The 24,434-nt window shown below is 41.2% G+C and overlaps 1 long non-coding RNA gene across 1 annotated transcript; it reads left to right on the top strand.

Moving 5' to 3' along the window:
* The first annotated feature begins 680 nt into the window (after positions 1 to 680).
* LOC309481838 lies at positions 681 to 2,445 on the top strand. The gene is made up of 3 exons (XR_014200101.1): positions 681 to 797; positions 1,387 to 1,463; positions 1,886 to 2,445. It is a non-coding gene; the product is annotated as an uncharacterized lncRNA (long non-coding RNA).
* Positions 2,446 to 24,434: the final 21,989 nt, after the last annotated feature.

Consider the following 24,434-nt stretch of genomic DNA (forward strand, 5'->3'; position numbering starts at 1 on the left):
GAGGGAGCTGAGCCTGTGATAGAACTGTAATCAAGCGTCAATGCCTTGAACTTGATGCGAGCAGCGAGTGGTAGCCAGTGCAGAGAGATGAACAGAGGAGTGACGTGGGCCCTTTTGGGCTCGTTGAAGACGAGACGAGCTGCAGCGTTCTGAATCATTTGTAGAGGTTTAGTTGCACATGATGTAATTTGGTCTGCTGGTCATCAAATGTTACTCCAAGATTTCTGACCGACCTTGATGGGGTGATTGATGATGAATCTAGCTGGATGGTGAAGTCGTGTTGTAGAGACGGATTGGCAGGGAGGACGAGAAGCTCAGGTTGAGCTGCAGGTGATGTTCCCTCATCCATGCCGAGATGTCCGCCAGACAGCTTGAGATCCGTGCAGCTACTCTGGGATCATCTGGCTGAAATGAGAGGAAGAGCTGTGTGTCATCAGCATAGCACTGGTAAGAGAAACCATGTGCCTGTACACTCTAAAAACTCCTGGGTTATTTCTTCAACCCATTTTCTGGGTTATTTGTGTTGGGTTAAAATGATGGGTTATTTTTTCAGAGAGTAACCATTTTCTGGGTTATAGGGCTAATATTTTGACCCAATTCATGGGTTGTTTGGGTTTCTGGGTTATTTTTCAAAGAGTAACCCATGTTCTGGGTTATAGGGTTGGCTTTCTCTCTCTCTCGCTCTCTCTCGCAGTTGTTCTGGAACTTTCTCACAACAGTCGTTTGAAATAACCGTCGCTTCGCGCTCGATCCGTTTTGGCCTGTGCTTCATCGGTGCAACTTCATCTATATTCAAGGTAAGAGAGTATTTTCAGTGTTGATGTAATGTTAACTTTTCTGTGTCAATGTCCCTGTTGCTAGTTTAGCACCATTTGCTTAAAAAAAAAAAAAAACTAGCGTTAGCCGTGGTAATTCTGTGGTTGGCATGTAGCCGCAGCTATCACGACAACGTTATCGCACACCGGACGCGATTTTGAACACGGTCCTGAGCCGTTGCTGGGTGCCGCGGACAGACCGCCGGTGTGTGTGTGTGTGTGTGTGTGTGTGTGTGTGTGTGTGTGTGTGTCCGTTACATATAATGTGTTCGAATTTTAAAGACGCGGCGCTGCGCTTCGCGTCCGGTGTGCGAGCCCCTTGAGAGAGTGCACGTCCGGTGAGCGATACCTCGAGTTGTCCTAGACGCGACGCGGCGCTTCTCGTCCGGTGTGCGAGCCCCATAGCCGCGGCTACAGAGCGACGAGGCAACACAATAGTTGAGTTATGTTTACCAGCTGTGCCGTGCTTATCATATTATACAGTGCTCTACTGGCTGAAGTAGTGAGAGTTAAAGAAGCGGGTCAAGTCTTCAAATTGTTGCTAACCTCTATATTGCTATGTTTTCTCCAGGTCATTTTGAATGGACAGTTTTGTCGCTGATAAGCTAACTGAGTGGCAGCTGTCTGAGCTGACAGAGAATTTTAGAGGTGAGCATTTTACTCTTATTGCCCTTATATCATCTCTCTATACCTACATTTTTTTTTTTTAATAAGACTTAAATGTGTCAGTGCAAGATTTTGTGAAAGTCACAACTTCTTCGACAGTGGGGTATGTACAACCCTAAAATATTATTGTGCCTTGTCTTTAAGCTGTTATGCATAAGAATGGGCTGTCATTACACTTTTTAATGAAAGAAAATGTCATTCACACAAAATGGGTAATGTTAATGCTGCAAAAGAACCACAGTTAACTAGCAATTTGGGCCATGTAAAAAAGGGGAAAAAAAGCCACTGCATTACCTTAAAAGTGATTATTTGTTAGCTTGATAATGAAAGAGTATCTGGTGAGTAGTTCACAATTGTCTCGACTTATTAACAATACTCATGTTGTCTTGTTTTCTGTCTTTCAGATAGATGAGGAGGCATTTCTTCTCTTTGATGAGGACACTATCAAAAATCTTGTCCCCAAAGTTGGCCCCAGGCTTAAATTCCTGAGGCTCTTCTGAGAATTGTTGTTTATTTTTCTATTTTTTATTTCTAATATTGTTATTACAGTGTGACCTAAAATAAATATGAAAAATAAACATGTCCAAGTGTGTGTTTTTTCCTTATAGATTTTTATTTAATGCAATAAAAATGTAAAAGTGCTTGAAGTGTGTAATATAATGTAAAACAAAGTTTTATTTTCTGAAATAAGGCATACTGGGATAGTGACCCAAGTTAGGTTATTTTTGACCCAACTCCTGGGTTAAAAAGGGACCAACTAATTTTTGGGTTATTTCTACCCAGATGTTGGGTTTTTTAAACCCAACATTTGGGTCAGGTATTTAACCCATAATGTGGGTCAAAAAGCATAACCCAATTTTCTGAGTTGAAATAACCCATAAATTAGTTGGTCCCTTTTTAACCCAGGAGTTGGGTCAAAAATAACCCATTATGGGTTATTTTTGACCCAGGAGTTTTTAGAGTGTATGATGTGTCCCAGTGATGTGGTGTAAATGGAGAAGAGGAGGGGTCCAAGAACTGAACCCTGAGGAACCCCTGTGGTCAGTTGATGTGCTTTAGATACCTTGCCTCTCCATGCGACCTTGAAGGATCTACCTGTGAGATGGGACTCAAACCAGTGTAGAGGTTACCCAACCTGATCTCACTGCAATTTGATTTTTTTTTACGAGGTGGCTAATTCGTATGAATTTTCATGACCTCACTCGTACGAATTAGTTGCCCAATTCGTATGAATTCGTACGAATGACCTACCCCTCCCCCTAAACCTAACCATCACATGGGTTTAGACAAATCGTACGACACTTGTACAAATCCGTACGAATTAGTCACCTTTTAATCACACACTTTTAATCTGGTCGTGAGATAGTGTTGGGTTACCACACCTCAAAACATTGTTCAAATTATATATTGGAAGACATTTGTCAGTTTTTTTTCCCCTTTAAAACGCTATTATGTGTAGGACTAATTTCTTACGCATCTGATCCTAAGCCTCCGTTGCTAATTCCAAAACGTCATTTTAGAGCTAGTAATGGAGGCTTCAGCCACTGATCTGAATCTAATGCAGTTATTTATGCAGTGAGAGAGAGAGAGAGAGAGAGAGAGAGAGAGAGAGAGAGAGAGAGAGAGGGGAGAGAGAGATTAAGCGTGTGAATTACCTGTGAGTCAGTCTGTGCATCTCTCAACAGTGTTCTGCAGCAGCGTCTCTAATAATAGTTATTAAACTATTTTACTGACAAAATCATCAGAGCAGCGCTGACAACAGGTTTCTGTTCAAGTGTGTGCCCATATTGAATGTCCATATTGTGCATTTCATATTTTTTTTCTATAGTTTAATATATTTATTTGCTCGGTCAGTGTCGTTGTGAGTTTAGGTTGTTTTGCTGCTGTTGTCAGTAAGTCGCTTTGAAATAACTGAAATCATCTGGCGAAGTGATATGGAACTGTAATGCGGTCAATACCTGCCTGATACTACTTTAGTCATATGTTTCCCTGAAAATAATTGCACACCTTAGAACGTACGTCAACCAATCAGATTCAAGCATTCAACAGCCCTGTAGTATAAATGTTTATACTCGATTTAGCCAAAGAAGCCTTGGTTTAAGACTCCACATCAGTGACAGTGCGTCTCTTAATCCAGACATTTGACTATCTATGATTTCTGGTGCATATTGTTGTATTTTTATGGTCAAGAAGTGTCAACTTCTTTGTAACATTCAAGTCTTGCATGACTTATTCCTTCATTCATTATCCATTTCAGTCATATCCGACTCTTGGTGATTATATTATATGACTTGGCACTTACACACACAAACACACACACATACACACGCATTCACACCTACAGACAATTTAGCATCTCCAATTCACCTATACTGCATGTTTTTTGATTGAGGGGGAAACCAGAGCACCCAGAGGAAAACCCATGCTGGGACACAAGGAGAACATGCAAACTCCACACATGGCCACATCGCAAGTTAAGAGTAGCTGGACCACGACACGCGCCTGAGGGTTGTTCTGGCACCTCAGACTCCAGGGGTGCAGAGAAATTGGATGACCAACGAGGAGGTCTTTTCTTGTTAGCTAGATTTATTGTTTTTTTTCCGCTGAGTAAATGAATCAACAAACATGGCATCTCCCCCTGTGAGCAGTGGACTAAGATGAACCCTGTAGAGTGTTGGTTTAAATTTTGTTCGCTGCTTGGATTTCTGGGTCACCAGCTCAGGAGGATTTTGGATCTTTAATTTGTCTTTTGGTTTCACGAAAGTGGTTCAGGTCTTCATGGATCCTCTAAATCTGAACGCTGATAACTCATGGTTTGGTAAAGTACTAGAACTTTTAGGCACTATATCAATTTAATTTGAACAAGAAACAAAACCAAATTTGAGATTTGAAAGAAAGTTATGCAGGTTTGTACGGGTTTGAAAATGATAAGGAAATGTATTGTAAAGCTGGAAGTGTAAAGTGTATCTATAACCAAGAAAAATAATTGTAACTTCTTAAAAAAAAATCATCTCTCATGGCTCCCCTAATGGTAGCTGCCGTACACGAGTCTATAGTTCCGGCTGAGCCGAAACTCGACTCGCATATAGTTTATAAAGTTATAAATATGGATATTTTTCTTACAAAAACGTGTTGCTTTGCTTCAGAAGGCCTTTATTAACCCCCTGGAGCTGTATGGATTACTTTTATGATGGATGTGCTTTTTTGGGGGCTTCAAAATCTGTTACCATTCACTGCATTATAAAGTTTGGAAGAGCCAGGATATATTTTTTTTATATTACTCTGATTGTGTTTGGCTGAAAGAAGACATACAGTATACACCTAGGATACACCAAGTAATGTTTGTTTTTTTAACCTGAACATTTTTGCATAAAAACAAAACAAAATCAGTGAGGTCTTTGCATCATTTTAGAACACCACTTCACACCACTTACTGACTATTTTGTGTTTGTTTCTTTGTTTGTGTGAGAGAAACTGCATTTTTTTCCCCCTGCTTTCCTTCCTGCATAAGGCAGCTTGATCATACTTCATAATACAAGAGGCCCACTTTCCACATGCCAGCCAGAGAGCGTAATAAACACGATCCATTTCACGAGGCCCCTTAGCTTCAACACACTCACACACACATGAGGTCAGCGTAATCAGCCCACCCTCGCTGTCTCCGTTAACTCTTCTCTGCCTTCCTGTCAGTGGACTAGACTCAGTGACTCTGATATGATAGATGGCTCCTCGCTGACTATGAAAAACTATTTCTCTCTGTGACAGGTGCAAACTAATATTATTCCTCCTTGCCCTTTAACTGATACCTGTGCCACATGTGGGCGGCTTCGGTGTCTTGTAACGTTGGCTCTTTTAGCTCCGGTCTCCTCCTGCATTAAAGGTCCCTACTGTAAAGACAGCCAAAGGGAAGACGGTAATGTAAGAGTGTGTACATAGTTGCAGAGATGAAGCGGCGATGGCACACTCTGCAGGCTCAGCATAGCAGGCCGTTTATACTAGAGGACATCAAAGTTATCAGAGACAGACAGATAGTACACTTTCATGACTATTTCTTAACGCACTTAAGTACACTTTTAAACGGGGCACTTTGTAATAAAGTCATGTTAAAAATGTAAAGCAGGGTTTGGGAACACTTTACAATACGGGTGCACTAATATGCATTAATTCATACTTAACTAATGCACAGATAATCATGCGTTAATGTATAAACATGAAGAACTAAACCATTAATTTATTATTAATGCATCAGCAACTAATAAAGAGTCTATATGATTAATAGATTAAGTAATAAATGAATTGCTATTAATTAAATGTGTCATAATGTATTAATTCCTTAATAACATTGTATTAACTAATAGTGTAAATGAATGTGTTAATTACCACAAATAGTCAAAGCTATGCACTTCAACTTCCAGTTCTCTGCTTTAATTAATCATTAGCTAATGATTTGCAAAGGTGTCATTATGTTATGACTTGTTGAGCCACATGACTATCAGTAATATGTCATTATGGTTATGGGTTTTGTCATCCCCACTAAAGGTCTGTGTCATGTTGCACATGCAGTGAATGTAATGTTAGAGAATGTGTTTGAATGATAAGTAAGTTGGGCTGCACACAAATATCAGCACACCAGAATCTGAGCTACTGACGCTGTTACACCGTGTTTAAACTGGACGCGACCATTACAGCTGTTTACACTGGACATGACAGACCTTTTCAAGTCCATTTGTACTTCATAACAGAAGTAGCGCAAGAGCTTGGAGTACGTCAGAAATAGAGTGTGGCATCGGTTTACTGTCGGGGTTTTGTTGTGTAGCGCCGAGCTGCATCCAGTATCACTGATTATAATGGGTTCTAGTGTCTTTGTCCGGTCTAGAGACAGTGTTATGAAATAGCAGAGCCCGGCCACATGTTCTCAGTGTTCTGCCTTTAAATCCTAGACCTCAAGCTTAACCTGACATACTCCTGTGCCATGAACTATTGGATGCGGCAGTTCATCTGGCACAGTGGAATCCCGGTTGTAGAAGACTGGAAATTGAAATCCATAGTGTGAATGTCAAAACCAAAATGACATATTACTTAACAATTAGTTAATAGTCATGTGCCTCAACAAGTAAAGTCATAACATAATGATACCTTTTCAAATCATTAGCTAATGATTAATTAAAGCAGACAACTGGAAGTTGAAGTGCATAGCTTTGACCCATTGTGGTAATTAACACATTAATTTACACTATAAGTTAATAAAATATGTTATTAAGGAATTAATACATGATGACACATTTAATTAATAGCAATTCATTTATTACTTAATCTATTAATCATATAGACTCTTTATTAGTTGCTGATGCAGTAATAATTCATTAATGGTTTAGTTCTTCATGAGTCATACATTAACTCATGATTATCTGTGCATTAGTTAAACATGAATTACTGCATATTAGTGCACCCGTATTGTAAAGGGTTACCCAGTGTTTTAATTATCTTTTGAAGATTAATAATAATCTGTGAAAGAGATACTGTTCTTCAAGCAGCTTTCTGTGCTTGCGTGAGTGGAACACACGGACAAGCAAAGTGAACTTTGAGTCCTGCTTGGGGAGTATTTGTGGCAACACAGTCAGTTATGTCTTAAGTGAACCAATATAACACTATATTGGATCTGTGCATGTGGTCTTAAAGTGACAGCAGTCTATTATACTTGCTTATGTCTGTGTCGAATCAAACAACAAATGATAATGGGAAAATTAATACTCGCTGCTCTTTTGTAGATTTGGTAGGATTATTCTATGTAGTGAAGACTATGCAGTGTTTTACATGTGATTAGCCTACTTTCTGTGGAAATTACATTGAAATATGTACATAAGTCCTACTTATGTGGGTGAAAAATCACTAAAGTTCAACTTATTGCATTTGACATAAATTTAAACTAGAATACATTTTCATTTAATTGCACTTAACATGCATTTAAGTGTCTGTAAACATTACATTCAGTTTGCACTTAAGTATATGGTAATCTCAGGTGATCTTAAAGTGAAAGTTTGAATTGAGCCACATTTTAAGGGTATTTAACATACAATTTGGCAAATTATCTCTGTACATGAAATGGGGTACATTAAAACTTTCACATTCTTGCAAGATGATTGTTCTTTTTCTCAGACATGAAAAACTTCTAGTTCTTTGTTTCTGTAACAAATTAATTGTTTCCGGACATTGGCAATTATTGTGGGAATCTTGCTTTTTTATGCTACAATGTTTCAAATTGAGAGTAAATTAAGCATAGCATTTGTTCTAGGGTACTGCAATCAGTCTGGTAACTCAAATGCCTCCACACCCTGCTAGTTTGGGAAATAAACATCATTGCTCAACCCTCCAAAATGTCTGGCAGATATCCAGATTTTTCATCCCTCAACTCTGATTAAACTCTGCTAGTGGTTTAACGTCATGGTGAGAGTCTTTCTGGCGCTTTGGCGCGCTGAAGTGTTATTCAGAATGGCTGACTATCAGCCCGTATGTCACTCAGATTGTGGCATTGGGACAAGCTGGTGTTCCCCAGTTGTCCATCACTCGCTTTAGAAGTTCAATTACATCGACAGATTCGGCACGTTCGGGGAAGAGCAGCGGTGGTTCCGACTTCAGTAATATAGTATGGTGTTAGTGAATTTAACATTAAATCATCTTTTCTTCCATTTTCACCTCAACATTTTGGGTGGGCTATGACTCCCCTGACACTGGCTAAATATCTTACTTAGTTTGACATATTGGTCATAGACATAAGATCATTTGGCCATGACATCCACATCCGTAGTGTTACGCTGGGAGTTCTAACCATCTACCCTCCAGTTAGTGGTATTGAGGGTTTAACCACAGAGCCACAGAGTGACTGAAGCATCCTGTGAGAAAACCAACTGCTCTGTCACTATCTATAGGTCAATGAAATCTCCCATTGATGGAGGTCTAAGCAGCAAACCCAAACCCAAATGTGTTCAGTTTTGCTATTTTGATTGTCTGAGAGCTGGTCAGGTGAAATCAGACTCGACTGCAGTGTTGTTGTGTTGTGAAAATAGTTGTATGAGGTTATGGATGATGAATGGTAGTGTGCAAAGGGTTTTCTGTGGCTGCAGGATGAGGCTGGAGAGTTTAAAGGAGGTTAAGGGCTTAGGGGGGCAATTTTGTGCATGAACAATAATAGTACAAGGAAATTTTGTTTGCTATGTGATAGAATGTTCTGTTCAGTGTTGGCTTTTGTAATGAAAAACCCAGACTGTTTAAGAACAGTACAACAAACACACCAAAAAGCACAAAACTTCTTGTCTGGACTGAACGCATGCAGTACTGTATATACACAAATATTGCACTGATAGAGTGCGTATTTTGTTGCCTGAGATTTATATTGAAAATGATTTTAGAATTAGCTTTGTTTTATTTTTCTTACTTCTGATTATGTCCATGTTTTTTTTTTTCACTTGAGTATGCTCAATTTCACAAGCAGCTACAAAAACAATTGTGTGATAAATATGTACTTAAAATCCATCATCTCTGACAGGTCTCTATTTTTTTAAAGCCTAAGTTAGATGAATAATTTATGTTTCTGATTTTACCACAGAAGTTGTGCCATTGTGCAAATAACTTTAATAGACTTTGCATCCTATGAAAATAAATCTGGGAATACTGGAAGTTTTATACTCTAGATCAATCTGTTGACATCTGTACTCAGTGTACACACTGTGCTCTTTAATAGTTGATAATGTCGGTTCCTCTCCATGAATCTGTCATTTGATTGGGCCAGGTCTGGGAAGTCTTGCATCTTCCATTCATAAGACCCAGCTGTTTACCACGGTGTAAACATGGTCTACAAGACTGCCAGCGGTGATCAAAACAAGTAGAGGCAAAACACGGAGGTCTCATCAATACATTTCAGCTGCACAAACAACAAAATGGATATTTCAGTGATAATGGCACTATGGCAGGCTTTTGGACACTGTCAGATAAAGTCATGCCACATGTAAGATCAAACTGTCCAGACTCTCTTCCCTTTCTCAAATCTTACAGGGTAGTGCTAATGGTGTTTCTCTATGCAACATTTAAATCTTCACTTTATAAAGTAGTGATGGGAAGATTGACTTGCAAATCAGTTCTTTTAAACAATTAGTTTCAATAAACCACAATTCTTTTTAACGTAATGATGTCATAACGTGGTACCTGACTTCCTGCTGAAGCATAAAGCCAAATACTATAGGCGCATATTGCTATCATGACTTTTATAATATGTTTTATTAATAACAGTGCTTATGGTAATTGCATGCATTTGAATATGATTTGCATTTACATTCAGCAATACAAAAATTCATTTACGTTTGGCCAAAAGGTTTTTGCAGTTTACCACATGCTATTAAAACTGTTTTGTGTGCATGTTGATAAAATTGTCATTCAATTCACAGTAAATTTTATTTGTAATGTCAAATGTTTTCTGATATTCATCTACTTAAGTAACTTGGCCAAAGTCTCAAAGTTCTAAACCAAGCATTCTCACACAAATGTAAAAACAAATGTTTTTTACAATAATCAAGAAAAAAATCTTAATCTTAAAGCATTAAAAAAAGTTACCATTTTGAACGTTCCTAGAACTTTATGCAAATAAAGTATTCTCAACTTAATGAAAACGTTAGGAAAACAGTCATACAACAAAATTGTTTGCTGTGATCATACATCAAAGTATTCGGCTTATTTCGACCAATATGAAAGGTCTGCTTTCCTGGAAAAATGGTGAATCATATTGTGAACATGAAAGCCGTTGTCCTTGTATAGATGCTTGTGTGCGTGTGTTTGTGTGTATATGTGTGTGTAATGATGTTTTACAATTAGAATGAGCTGGAGTCTTCCTGCTCCGTCACCATGTGGAAATGTTTTAGTGAACAAGGTATCAAAGTGAGACACCTGCAAGACATTAAGGGCAAAGTTCTGCACACTGATGAATGAGTGTGTTTTGGTTGATAAAGGAGGACTGCGAAATGTACATTGATGTGTTTTTGTCCATACAGAATGTCCAACAAAAGTCTACACCTGTGGTAAATTACACACATGCACAGCCCATACACACATGACAGATACCGTTTTAGGTCACCAGAAAAATAAAGCAATGCAGTCAAACCCCACCAAGGTGCTGGCGAGAACTGCAGCTGCACTGAACAGTGTAAATAAAACCCCAATTTCAGCTCACTCCTGTCTGTCCTGGACAACCCTTCCCGTCTAAATGTAAATGTCTGGAAGAGGGCTGTCAGAACAGGGTTTACTTCATCATGAGGGTTGAGATGGTAGTGTGCATAAGCTTTCACCTTTGGAAATGACATAATTACTATTTTCTCAAAAGTACAGGAAGGAAACCAAGTTTTTCCATTTACCGACTTTAGAAAAAAAAAACATGGAAGTGTCTGACACATGACACATACATTACAAACATATTTATACAAGTAAGCAGCCCCAAAATATTTGGACACTTAAGTCACATTTAAAAATGCATGAATGTCTTTGCATTAATCATCAAACCAAGAGGCAAGAGCTTTCAGAACTAATTTCACATTTTTGCCATTGACTTTTAACCAACTGGTGTCAGTGTCATTTTTAGTGGATGTGTAAAGCCAGTTCACCTCAAGTTCATACAGGTGTAGTTCATCACATTAACTGTGAACATGTCCAACTTATGTTTGACAATCAAAGTGTCCAAATACTGAACAGAATATCTATTGTTTTACAGTTTAAAACCTATCAACCGTTTTTGAAATGTTTTTTAAGACTCTTTAAAATGAATGCTAAATATATTTTGTATCTGAAAGACATTCTGAAAGTCTTAAGTGTCCAAATACTTCTAGGGCCACTGTAAATACACTATCCATGAATAATTGAAATTCATCTCCAAAGCTCACTATCATTAGTTCTGGCTTTAGTAATTCGCCTTATCCAAAGAGCTAAATGTCAACACAGTGATGTTGTGTTTTTTTTCTTTTGGCAGAATTGAACTTGGTCATTTGTTTTACATTGTTACAATTTAAGTTTGTTGATGTTTCGTCATTCTGATTTTAATGTGTTTTCCACATTTACTGCATAGCAGAGTTTGATCAAAACAAAACGCTGGTAATTACAATCATATTCATTTGTAAAGAATATAGAACTCTAAAGGAGAAATAAACAGCATGCTGCAGCTGTCCGCTTTGAGTGTTTCCTGGGTTTGAGCATTATATATTCTATAATAATAACAGTAGTGGTGTGTGTGTGTGTGTGTGGTTCAGGTATACCCTACATCATAGGACAAAATGGACCCACAAAGATGGAGATTTTTTCGTCCCCATGAGAAAAATGTGCTTTTAAATCATGTTTTAAATTATATTTGTTTGTTTGTTTGTTTTTTAATGTAAAAATGCAGAAAGTTATCTGTGAACGTTGTGTTTAGGGGTATAGGTTTAGGGGTTAGGGGATAGAATATTCAGTTTGTACAGCATAAAAATCATTATTTCTATGGAAAGTCCCCATAAAACATTAAAACCCAACGTGTGTGTGTGTGTGTGTGTGTGTGTGTGTGTGTGTATATGTTTTTCTATTCCTGTGGACTTCATCCTGAATGCACACAGATTCATGGAGACTCATGTCACTGTGGGAACCTAAATTGAGGTCCCCATGAGGAAACAAGATTATAAATCATACAGAATGAGTGTTTTTTTTGAAAAAGTAAAAATGCAGAAAGTTTTGTGTGACGGGTAGGTTTAGGGGTAGAGTTTGTGTAGGGGATAGAATATACCGTTTGTACAGTATAAGAAACATTACATCTATGGAAAGTCCCCATAAAACATGAAAACCAGTGTGTGCGCGTGTGTGTGTGTGTGCGTGTGTGTGTTGAAAGCGAATGCTCTGAGTATATGAGACATTGGTGTTATCCGGGCACCCAGCTGAACGATGAGCAGAGGTTCCTTGGAAACAGGAAGGCCTGCTGATTGACTACAGCCAGGGGAGTCACAGGGCACTGACTTTGTTTGGTGTGTGTGTGTGTGTGTGTGTGTGGCATTTCTGTAGTGATTTTTATGGAGTTTAAGTGGGTAGCAGCAAAACTTCAGAGTCAGTAGGCCACGTACACACTGTAAAGTTTCAGGAGTGACAACCTCATTTAAATACAGGAGTGAATCCTCTAAAAATTATCGTTCCGTGTGTACAGAGCGCGAATCACTTCCGAAATTACTATGATAGACACCGTGGTGACTATAGCAACGTTCTGGTGTCTCATGTGTTTGGTATCCGCTGTTTTTGACCAAATTAATATAACAGTGACCAAGACCAAAGACAATTTGATTTAAAACACCATCAACGGAGGGGTCATATTTTGTATTGGAAGGCTGCTTCGCAGAGCACTTCTCTTGAAGTGTTGCCAAGTTCACATATTATAAGCAGGATTGGGCTTGTTATTATGAGCTTGTTCTCGTTCATTTGTTTTTTCAAACATGATCTGGCAACACGAATGAGTCAATGCTCATTCCTCTTTCCCAGTGATTAATTTCTTGCACTGTGTGACACAGAAGAAAAACATCTCTGATGTGCGTTTAAATACGTCATACGTATCGAATTTTTGTTAATGCGGTTGTCACTGAAGTTTTCTGTAGTTAACTTGTTTGTAGAATTCAATTCAATTCACATTTATTTGTATAGCGCTTTTCACAATGCATATCATTTCAAAGCAGCTTTACAGAAAATGCATGGATCTACATTTGCGGCTGTCACTCCTGTAAAATACTGAACTTTGTCTGTAAAGAACAAGATTTAGCATAAAAAGGTGAATTAGCAACCGAATAGCTGCACTGTGTACATGGCTAAAATAATTGTATTATTTATATATAATAATAATAATTATTATTGAAAAGTATGAAAAGCATGCTCTTGTTTTCAGTAGCAGTATCAGAGTTCCTCAGCTCTCTGAGTTCACTATAATCATAATACTTTTCTTGGCTGGAAAAAGGGATAAAAAAAAGAGGTCGGTATGTCCTATAGCATGATGATCTTACCTGAGCCTCTCCGTCTAACAGACAGATTCTCCTGTAAGACTAAACCATCGCTCCTAGCAGGGGCTGTTTTGGTTTGGCTGGCACAGACCTCTGTGCAAACAGGAAACTGGTGCGCTGCTGTAAATCTTGCTGTTGCCACGGGGACTGGGTCATGACCTTTGACACTGACATTGGATAGGCCGTACAGAAGCTCAGCATGGGGAGTGTAAAGGAGAGTCGATTGGTCAGGTGATCCGGTTACCGCCTGTTATTTGATGCTGTTACCGCCTGTTACCGCCTTGCTAATGATGCTGTTACTTGCATCATTAGCAAGTGATGGCTGAAAAAATATAGAATCTGATCTATTCGATTTAAAGGCATTCATCCAAAACAGGCACGTTTGATTAATATTTAATAACCACAAAAAATCCCTGATTATTAAGCTGGGTAAGTTTCAGAATATTTCCACTATAGTGTCATTTTCACCACTTATCAAATGATGTGTTGTTTCATAGCATAATGGTGATGGAAAATTATTTTAAACATGTTTGGAATTAAGTTTATTGCTAACATTTCATGAAAATATTTTAACACTTTTAACATTTAACAAAATTATGCACAATTAAAATATTTGGTAACACTTTCTATGAAGCCTATGCTTATAATGAATTATAGCCCCATTTATACTTATTTAAAGTAAGTAGTACTATTCTATAAATATATTTATAAAGACTCATTATAGGGACTGCATTATAAGATCAGTTATAGTTGCATTTATATATTTTTTTATAATTACTTATGAGTCATGTGTAGCGGGTATGACGTAGGCAGTGGGAATTGTGCCTTGATTGAACCAGGTGGTGGTCATTTGGCGCTACACCTTTAAATCCAGCAAGCTGGCGGTCTCTCTCATTACTGTTTTGCTACAGACTCTTGGTTCTTTGGACTCTTGGTTGGTTGTACGAGGTGATGTGAGTTCATGCTTAAATGTATTTTAGCCTCCTTGTGAAAACATGGTTGGCATGGATCTGGTATATTCAGAATATTGTATTGTTTTGTAGCGTGATCTGGCGTTTGTGCGGTTATTCAGTGCCGTGGTTACATCCAGCTTCCTGTCTTCACGAGCCCTCACTGGCTATGAATTGTGTCTGCGCGTTTCAACGAAAATGTAAGTTTTCTGCTTTTACTCGTGAGCAGCGTTCAGTTTTCTTTTCTTCAGGCACTGGCCGTAATGAACTTTCATTGATTCGTGTTCTGTTTATATTAGTTACGGGTTTAGAGTGTGACCACTGTAAAGTTTGCTGCGTGCTGTTTGTTGTGCTGAGAATGTAAGTTCACTGGCTTCCTTTCTCCCTCACGTGTGTACATTTTCATCACGGAACGCTTGTTCATATGTATGTAGTCATGTTGACTCGCCATGTCTGTATTATAGTTTGGCCTGGGAACGTACGAGTAAAAACCAGACGGAATAAATCGATCGCTACGATATTACAACTAAACAAGCTCTTGGCTCGACGCTGCGGTCTGCATTCAGCATTCATACAGGTTGGTAAAGTAGGCTACTTTAGCACCTTGCCCTGTTCCGACTGCTTGTATTTAATTGAAGATTTTTTATGTTTTAAGTAATTTTTAGCCCATTGATGTACAGGTTACAAACTAAGCATAGCTTTGATTTGACCTGTATAATTACTTGTATGGTATTGTAATTTTTCTTTGCAGGAGGACCGTCACATGCCATCTTGGCCACTGTTTTTCCTGTGCTTTTGTTTTTAGGATCTAGATGTGCGTATGAGTGTGTGTGGGAGGGAGGCCCGTTGTGTCGTCCATCAGTCTCTCCCTTGTGTGTGTTGTTGTATGCTTCATGTTTGTGTATGTAATGTTTGTATCTTAGGCCATTGGGTTGGTGCAATATCCTGGGGGGGGGGAGTAACAATTGTATTGTGTGTGTGTGTTCACTTATTTGCTGAGTGTAAACTACTGTTTTTTTGTGTGCATGTGATTTTGTGATGTGCCCTATTTATTTTGTGTTTGAATCTTGCTGAATTCTTATTGAGTGCTATTTATTCAAACACCTTGATTTTGCACTTTGTTGTCCCCATTCCTGAAATTTGTTGCCCAGAGGCCTAAGGTCTGTTCTTCATGTGTGTGTGTCCAACTTGAGAAAAATAAAATAAACTGTTTATATTTTTATAATACTCCAGTCCCTCTCTCTCCTTTCATTTCCCTTCATTGGGATAGCCTGCTGGTAAACATCTAAAATTTATATGGTTGGTTATCCACTTGAAATTGATTTAAAAAGGCCCCCTTGGGTCACATTTGGCGTAGTCGGGGCAGGGTTGATTGGGACTGGTGTAATTTGTTTTTGTTGTTTTGTGTGTATGTGTGTATTCATTGCAGGTAGAGTACAGGAAAAGCAGTGGTTGAGGACTGGGCCTGGACAGCGGTTCTGCAAGTGATAAGTGGTTTGTATTTAAAAAAAAAAAAACGTAACTTCTTTTTTTTCCCTCTGGCTTTGTGCGGTTTAAAATGTCTCAGGAGCCGGAGGAACGGGTCGGGCAGCTAATGGAGCAGATTAAACAGTTGCAGGCTGACAATGAAAGGCTACGTCAGGGAAATGTAGCATCCGCTGGGGCTGTAGAACAGGGAGAGCAGAGTCAGCAAGAGTCAAATCGCCAAGAGCCAAATTCTCAGGAGCCAGGGTCTTCTGGATTGAGGTATGTGTATGTTCCTAGAGAACGTAAATATCCCAGGTTCTCTGGTAGTTCAGAGTCTCCTCCGGTGGAGGAATGGATCGAGGAGGTCCGTCGATGTTTACAGGTTAGGCATATGTCTATAGGTGAGCAGGCGCACTTTGTGTATGACCTTCTGGATGGGGAGGCAAAACTAGAAATTAAACTCCATCCAGCTCTAGTTAGATCCGAGCCTGAAAATATTTTTTCTATACTGACTGAGACTTTTGGCTGTAGTCAGTCTTATATTGACGCTCAACAAAAATTTTTTCAATGTCGTCAACGGGAGGGAGAAACGTTGCGTGAATTTTCACACTCATTAATGTCACTTATGGAAGTCGCACAACGTAAAAATACAACTGCAATGGCTAAACCCGACTGTGTTCTCCGTGATCAATTTGCAGAAAACGTTAGAGACAAAATGCTGCGTAGAGAATTAAAACAATATATCCGCCTTAATCCTGATTCCTCCTTTTTGGACTTGCGTCGTGAGGCATTTCGCTGGGCCGATGATGGCGAGGGGCCTCGTTCTGTCCGTGCAAGGGCTTTTTCGTGTGACGCTAGTTCAAGGGTGGTGGGAGCATGGCAGGCAGAAGCCCAGGTCGTTGTAGCACAACCAAGTAATGAATTGACCGAGCTCAAAGACTGTTTGCGTAGGCAGCAGGCCCAATTAGATACTATTCTTAAACATTTGTCCCCTGGCTCAGGGCCATCCAATCTACCAAATAGGCAGACTAATCATCAGAGGCGGTTTCGTTTTGATGTGGATGGCAGACCTATTTGTCTGCGTTGTGAGCAAGTAGGCCATATGGCTAGGGATTGCCTGGTTGGCTCACGGCAGACACAGCGTGTGGGGGTTGGGTCCAGGCCACCCGTGGGGAATGAGAGGGATGACTCCTCCGGCAGGCAACAGGGAAACTAGCACCCTCTAGTGCATGGAGCCAAGCACTAGAAGGGGGTTTGATGGGCTCAGATTCGTTTACATCTCTTTTGTCCTGTCCCTCTGCATTGGTGGGCGAGTGTCCAGTGGTAGATGTTCAGATGGGCGGTGTAACTGTTACTTGTCTTATAGATACCGGTTCTATGGTATCTACCATTACGGAGTCCTTCTTTAATAACCATTTTCGAGTCCTGGGGTGTGACCAGCTACGTTCCTGTGGGTGGTTACAGTTAAAAGCGGCCAATGGCCTAGATATTCCATATCGAGGTTACTTAGAATTGGATGTAAAAGTCTTAGGAAAAGTTCTTCCTTCCATAGGCGTCTTGGTGGTTCAAGATCCACCTGAGTCCAGATTTAAGACAAACAAGGACTCTGTCCCAGGATTGATTGGGATGAATGTCCTTCGTTGCTGCCTGCGAGAGTTTTTTTGCCGAGACGGTGCAAGTTTGTTTACTACTTCCGGGGTAACGGTCCCAGTCGTTTGGGAACATGCCTTATTAGCGTGTCAACGCCTCGAGGACTTTTCTACGTCTGGTGTTCTAGGTAGGGTTTTGACTGCCCCTGGGTCCTCCATTTGTGTTCCAGCCGGATCTTTAAAGTTTGTGTCAGCCACCTGTAGGCAGGGGCTTGGCCCATTGATTCCTTCTGTACTGTTAGAACCAGCAGCGGCAGGGTGGCAGTTGCCACCAGACTTAATTGTCCCAATCTCATTGCTCCCCATTGGAAATGGTACAGTACAAGTGCCAGTTGTTAATGTGGGCCAGGTAGATCGGTGGATAAAACCACGTACCCTGTTGGGGGAAATGTATTTGATCACTGCACGTTCCGCTAACAAATCCATCTGCTTTCAGGAAGAAAATGGCACTCAAGGCCCTGTCGCGTTTATTCGGTCAATGGAGGCTGCTACAACTCCCTCGTTAGGGTTTGCGGACCTTTCCTGGCCTAATCTAACTGAGTCCGAGCAATGGGAAGCAAAGTCTTTACTTCAGAAGTATAGTGATACGTTTAGCTGTAGTGAGGCACTCTTGGGCTGTACCAACTTGATCGAGCACGAGATTCCTGTGGTTGACGACATTCCGGTGCGGCAACGCTACAGACGACTTCCACCATCCCAGTATGATGTAGTGAAGGCACATATCCAGGAGTTGTTAGATCAGGGAGTGGTAAAACCGAGCTGTAGTCCTTATTCCTCACCCATCGTGGTTGTGGAGAAGAGAGATGGATCTATTCGTCTTTGTGTCGACTATAGACAACTAAACGCAAAGACTAGGAAAGATGCCTTTCCATTGCCAAGAATTGAGGAGTCTTTGGATGCCCTCACAGGTGCGTCTCTCTTCTCCACTCTCGACCTTGCGAGTGGTTATAACCAGGTGCCAGTTGCTGAGAAGGATCGGGCTAAAACCGCTTTTTGCACGCCATTTGGCCTCTTTGAGTTTCAGAGGATGCCATATGGGTTGTGCAATGCACCCGGGACTTTTCAGCGGCTGATGGAAAGAATATTTGGGGACCAGCGTTTCCATTCCCTTCTCCTGTATTTAGATGATGTGGTCGTTTTTTCAGCTACGTTCAAACAACATCTGGAACGTTTGGAGTTGGTATTCAGTCGTCTACGCGAGCACGGTCTTAAGCTCAAACTAAAGAAGTGTCATTTTTTTCAGCCTGAAGTAAAGTTCTTGGGCCACGTTGTCTCGGCCTCTGGGGTCTCTACGGACCCTGACAAGATCAGTGCAGTTAGGGATTGGAGCACTCCATCTACAGTTGCAGAGCTGCGATCATTCCTTGGGTTCGCGTCGTATTATCGGCGTTTTGTGCAGGGCTTTGCGAGGTATGCGGCTCCTCTACATAAATTGGTGGCAAAGCTCCAGCCACACCCTAAAAGGAATAGGACGGGGCGTAATGCCACTTTGCGGGACCATTGGGACTGGGGCTGTGATCAAGCATTCAATACTTTGAGGGACAAACTGATAAGCGCACCAGTTTTGGGTTACGCCGACTTCAGCAAACCATTTGTCCTTGAGGTAGATGCTAGTGGGCTGGGGCTCGGCGCCGTTTTATCTCAAGAGCAGGATGGAGGGCCTCGGCGTCCAGTTGCTTATGCAAGCAGGGGCTTGCGACCAACTGAACGAAACATGGATAACTACTCAGCCATGAAACTTGAACTGTTGGCACTTAAGTGGGCAGTAACAGACAAGTTTCGGGATTATCTGCTGGGTACCAAATTTACTGTTCTGACCGATAACAACCCGCTCTGTTACTTACGGACAGCTAAGTTAGGAGCCGTAGAGCAACGTTGGGCTGCGCAATTAGCTCTTTTTGACTTCACCATACAGTACCGTCCTGGCGCATGTAACAAGAATGCGGATGCGCTATCTCGCTTGCCGGCACCATCAGTCCCAGTTTCTATGGAGGAGGTGGCCTTGGGGATCTCAGTGCCAGTCGAAATTAAGAGTGTGGTCATGCCCCCTTCTGTTGAAATACAGGCCATAGATGCATGCCCTACAAGAACCAGGGCAAATCTCCAACTCTTGCAGGCTGAGGATCCTGTTTTGAAGGCCTTCCTTGTATATTGGAAGAGGGGAAGTCCTCCTACAGCTCCAGAGAGGTCCAATGAGCCCCCTGCTGTTGTGGAGCTTGTCCGTCAATGGGCAGACCTAGTAGTCTACGAGGGTGTCCTATATAGGAAGACACATGTCCCTGGCAGTACTAAAGAGGTCTTGCAGCTACTGCTGCCTCAGGCTCTTCAGACAGAAGTGCTCACAGCTTTGCATGATGATCATGGCCACCAGGGGGTAGAACGAACAACTAATCTTGTCCGCCAGCGATGCTATTGGCCCTTTATGCGGAAGGATGTCGACCGGTGGTGCCGTGAATGTCGGCGGTGTGTGGTGGCCAAGGCAACTCAGCCAAAACTGAGGACCTTTATGGGTAGTCTGTTGGCATCAAGGCCTCTAGAAATTGTAGCCATTGACTTTTCCATATTGGAAAAATCTAGTGATGGGAAAGAGAATATTTTGGTTGTCACCGATGTGTTCTCTAAATTTGCGCAGGCATATCCTACGGCAGACCAGAAGTCGTCAACGGTAGCTCGAGTCTTGACAGAGCAGTGGTTTTACATTTATGGTGTCCCATTACGTATCCATACCGATCAAGGGCGCAATTTTGAAGGTGAGCTGTTCCAACAATTGTGCAGAGTGTATGGAATTCGTAAATCCCGCACTAGCCCATACCATCCAGAGGGCAACGGACAATGTGAGCGATTTAACCGCACATTGCATGACCTGCTTCGTACACTACCTCCTGACAAGAAAAGACGGTGGCCCCACCATCTGCCACAGGTTTTATTTGCTTATAACACCACAGCCCATCAGTCTACGGGGTTTTCTCCGTATGAACTTATGTTTGGGCGTAAGCCCACTCTTCCACTCGATTCTTTGTTGGGCATAATTGACACTCCATCAGACTCTACTACTGCCGAGTGGGTTCAAGAACACCAGGAGCATCTCTCTGCAATCTATAGTCAGGCCCGAGCTCATTTGGAGGCAGCCGCTCAACAACGAGCAAAGAATCATTTGGTTCCTTTGCCACTTCTGCCCCCTGGTACGCTAGTGTATCGTCGTAGTCACCCGCATGGACGGCACAAGATTAGTGATCATTGGGAAAATGTGGTGTATGAGATTGTGAGTTGCCTTGACGAGGTTGGTACACTTTATAAAATTAGGCCAAGGGATCAGTTAGGTCCAGAGAAGAATATCAACCGGAAAGAACTACGGCCCCTCCCAACTGACCCAGGTTCACCCTATCTTGTACCTGGGGCTGAGATGCTTAACGTAAGCATGCCAAACTCTATAGGGGATGATGTTGATGGTAGTATGGAGGAAGGTGATGATTTTGGAGTATTGGTGGCAATTGATGCACCTCTTGTAAGAGGATCAACACCTCCCACTGAGTTTGGAGCGTCGCAGCCTCCAGCTCTTGAACAGCAGGGGCAGACCACACCCCAACATTTAATATATGACTCCTTGGGTGTTGAGGGGGAAGTATCAACATCTGGCAATAGCCTTGTTTCAAGGAGAACTGCTAGAACAAATGCAGGCCACCATCCTAACCCTCACAATCTCCCATGCACGACTGTTAGAAGACCACCAGTGGCCTCGGCAGAAAGCGCTCTAACCATTTCCTCCCATAGCGTTTTTAGACCTTGGGTTTGACCCTTGCCCTAGTCACCGGGACGGTGACATTCAAGGGTGGGTGAATGTAGCGGGTATGACGTAGGCAGTGGGAATTTTGTGCCTTGATTGAACCAGGTGGTGGTCATTTGGCGCTACACCTTTAAATCCAGCAAGCTGGCGGTCTCTCTCATTACTGTTTTGCTACAGACTCTTGGTTCTTTGGACTCTTGGTTGGTTGTACGAGGTGATGTGAGTTCATGCTTAAATGTATTTTAGCCTCCTTGTGAAAACATGGTTGGCATGGATCTGGTATATTCAGAATATTGTATTGTTTTGTAGCGTGATCTGGCGTTTGTGCGGTTATTCAGTGCCGTGGTTACATCCAGCTTCCTGTCTTCACGAGCCCTCACTGGCTATGAATTGTGTCTGCGCGTTTCAACGAAAATGTAAGTTTTCTGCTTTTACTCGTGAGCAGCGTTCAGTTTTCTTTTCTTCAGGCACTGGCCGTAATGAACTTTCATTGATTCGTGTTCTGTTTATATTAGTTACGGGTTTAGAGTGTGACCACTGTAAAGTTTGCTGCGTGCTGTTTGTTGTGCTGAGAATGTAAGTTCACTGGCTTCCTTTCTCCCTCACGTGTGTACATTTTCATCACGGAACGCTTGTTCATATGTATGTAGTCATGTTGACTCGCCATGTCTGTATTATAGTTTGGCCTGGGAACGTACGAGTAAAAACCAGACGGAATAAATCGATCGCTACGATATTACAACTAAACAAGCTCTTGGCTCGACGCTGCGGTCTGCATTCAGCATTCATACAGGTTGGTAAAGTAGGCTACTTTAGCACCTTGCCCTGTTCCGACTGCTTGTATTTAATTGAAGATTTTTTATGTTTTAAGTAATTTTTAGCCCATTGATGTACAGGTTACAAACTAAGCATAGCTTTGATTTGACCTGTATAATTACTTGTATGGTATTGTAATTTTTCTTTGCAGGAGGACCGTCACATGCCATCTTGGCCACTGTTTTTCCTGTGCTTTTGTTTTTAGGATCTAGATGTGCGTATGAGTGTGTGTGGGAGGGAGGCCCGTTGTGTCGTCCATCAGTCTCTCCCTTGTGTGTGTTGTTGTATGCTTCATGTTTGTGTATGTAATGTTTGTATCTTAGGCCATTGGGTTGGTGCAATATCCTGGGGGGGGGGAGTAACAATTGTATTGTGTGTGTGTGTTCACTTATTTGCTGAGTGTAAACTACTGTTTTTTTGTGTGCATGTGATTTTGTGATGTGCCCTATTTATTTTGTGTTTGAATCTTGCTGAATTCTTATTGAGTGCTATTTATTCAAACACCTTGATTTTGCACTTTGTTGTCCCCATTCCTGAAATTTGTTGCCCAGAGGCCTAAGGTCTGTTCTTCATGTGTGTGTGTCCAACTTGAGAAAAATAAAATAAACTGTTTATATTTTTATAATACTCCAGTCCCTCTCTCTCCTTTCATTTCCCTTCATTGGGATAGCCTGCTGGTAAACATCTAAAATTTATATGGTTGGTTATCCACTTGAAATTGATTTAAAAAGGCCCCCTTGGGTCACACATGATTTGCTTTTTTTATGTGCATGCTCATAATCCATTATACACTGATTTTTAAATTATCAAATATAAAATAGATCCAGAGACACTTGTTTTCTGTACCTATCAATTATGTCTGTAATGGCTAATGTTTGCATTAGAGGTAATGCATTTGTTAAAATGTATCTCAGACATATGCATGCATTGCTTATAGCAGTTTGAAATTATACTTTAAAAATATATATTGTTGCAGTGTTTTGCTAGTATGGAACATTAAAAAGATTCGTTTTTTTTTTTTCAACTGTTTGTATAATTGTCCCCCCCTGTAATGCCAAGCCAGCAGAGGGAGCCATCACCCGAGTACTGACTGAGCGCTCCCTCTGCTGCTTCTACATTCACTTCCTGTTTGGGACTACTTAAGCTGGGACCATGTGCTTTCTCATCGCGAAGTATTGCCAGTTTACCCTGCCTTACCAAGCGTTTTTCCTGATATTCTGTCTCTTGGATTATCCCTTGGATTGTCGAAAGATCGGACTGCTTTACTGTTATCGACCCTCTGCCTGTTTCCACGTGTTTGTTGTTTGATATTTGCAATAAACTTCTGCATATGGATTCTAATGCTGCTTCAGCGTCCTCATTACAGAATACTTCGCCTACCGTGAATCCAGCGGAGGTTTCCAACTTACAAGCCGCATTCGCTTACCAAAGCGAGGTTCTGAAGAATTATCAGGAACAACTTGCAAAGCTACAATCAGTCAACGAACACCTGACGCACTACGTACGATCTCTTCCTCCTCCCACGCCTTCAACGGTAAGCTTTGCTCTTCCTAATAAGTTTGATGGCTCTGCTGAACAATGCAAGGGATTCATTCGACAAGTAAAGCTATATTTTGAGTTCCAACAAGATTGATTTGAATCTGAGAAGAAGAGATGTGCATTTCTCATGACTTTGCTTACGGGAAAAGCCCTCGATTGGGCTTTAGCGGTGTGGGATAGCGATACAGAACTCAGGAGATCCACTGAGTATTTTTTACTTCAACTTCAAGAAGTTTTTGAATATCCCGCAGGGGGCAGGGATATTTCAACACAACTTATTAATGCAAAACAAGGTAACCGCACCGCAGCTGATTATGCTATTGAGTTTCGCTCACTGGCAGCTCAGAGTGGATGGAATGATGTCTCTCTTAAAGCTACCTTTTACAACAGCCTCAATGTTGATCTGCAAACTGAACTCGCCTGTCGTAGAGAGGATTTATCATTTTCAGAACTTGTTATTCTCACCATCAAGATCGATAGTCTCATGAGACAGACTCCCAAGCAACGTACTAACAGAACAGTTTATAATCATTCCCCTATCAGCCATCTCACAGTTGAAAAATCATCTGTTGAACTTATGCAACTTAACGTTTCTCGATTGACGGAAGAGGAACGAGCAAGACGTTGACAAAATCATCTGTGCTTCTACTGCGGTGAACCAGGCCATCGCAGTATCGGTTGCCCACTCAAGGCCAAGTCTTCAACAGGGG

The sequence above is a fragment of the Leuciscus leuciscus genome, assembly GCF_965113295.1.
Source record: "Leuciscus leuciscus genome assembly, chromosome: 19".
Classification (NCBI taxonomy): Eukaryota; Metazoa; Chordata; class Actinopteri; order Cypriniformes; family Leuciscidae; genus Leuciscus; species Leuciscus leuciscus.